Source organism: Euprymna scolopes, chromosome 12, assembly GCF_053919585.1.
Source record: "Euprymna scolopes isolate OS-2025 chromosome 12, ASM5391958v1, whole genome shotgun sequence".
Lineage (NCBI taxonomy): Eukaryota > Metazoa > Mollusca > Cephalopoda > Sepiida > Sepiolidae > Euprymna > Euprymna scolopes.
In genome coordinates, this window is record NC_136493.1 from 78,534,139 (window position 1) to 78,535,244 (window position 1,106).

General features: G+C 29.7%; 1 protein-coding gene across 3 annotated transcripts in view; it reads right to left on the reverse strand.

Moving 5' to 3' along the window:
• Positions 1 to 456: 456 nt before the first annotated feature.
• The window catches only part of LOC145291353 (uncharacterized), a 111,426-nt gene continuing 110,776 nt past the window's right edge, over positions 457 to 1,106 (reverse strand). For all 3 annotated transcript variants that reach the window (XM_080137120.1, XM_080137121.1, XM_080137122.1), the window contains exon 3: positions 457 to 1,106. This exon is cut by the window's right edge and continues 5,572 nt beyond it. The gene's annotated coding sequence lies outside the window, so the exon portion shown is untranslated.

A 1,106-nucleotide genomic window follows, 5' to 3' on the forward strand; every position in this document is an offset into this window, starting at 1 on the left:
CTTCGTTACGGTATTTAATCTAATTTTAACCTTAATCTAACATTACATGCCAGCCCCTCGAACTTAGGGTTATAGCAAAAATTTGTTAACTGCCATTACACGCTAGAATTGCCCAGAATATGAGCTCATTTTACGCTAAACTCATATGCGAAACTTATTCTAAAATAACTGCTTGTTTATGTCCCTCTTCTTGTTTCGGGATGTTTTAACGCAATCGCCTAAAAAGTAAAATCTTGTACGGAAAAGGAGTCAGCGAAAGACTTTAATTTACAACTGTAAAAAGAACATATTTTTGTTACGGTCTTATTATTTTAAGGTAAAGAAAATAACGTAACACTGTATATGCAATACAAACACCCAAATTACCCGAAACGAAATTGCTCCAATTAATAAAGTTTTAAAAACAGTTCCGTAAAGATGGAAATTTAAGTGAGAAAAAATAGAAATACTACGAAAGACGAATAATACGTTTTTACTGACATATGTACAAAATTAACATGCACAGATTTGAATACGACTAATTCATCCCATTAACAAGCCAAGAATTTGTGCAGCTCAAGTCTTTTACTGGAGACGGTTTGATTTTTCTAAGGCAATTAATATAGCAGTTAAATACAGAGGAAAAATGTCATTGTGAAATTAGTTTTCAAATGATTTTATATGTTTTGTATATCAAATAAAAAAAGTAAAATAAGATAACTGATAAATTTGACAATTGTTGATAAATTTCTATGAATGAAGACATTTAACTTTGAATAAACAAGGCAGGTGCATATTTCAATAGGTGATTTTTCTTTCAGTATTGAATTAATTTTTTCAGGAGTTATAATTAATTATGACTGTTTGGAATAAATTCAAAATGAACATGTATATTGTTAGCAGATATAAAGATTTCCGCTCACTGATTGTGAGACTTGGCTCCAGTCGGAGACTTCTACTGTATAATACCTCAGCTTGTTATAGAATGGTCATAGAGCAAACAAATATATTCTCGCGAAAGAAAAAAAGAGAGAAAAAAAAAACTAAAAAGTGCATAATTAAATCCACAAGTTTTTGTTTTGTTTTCTGTTTTTTTAATTAAAGTTCGTTAAATCACGTCAAAAATG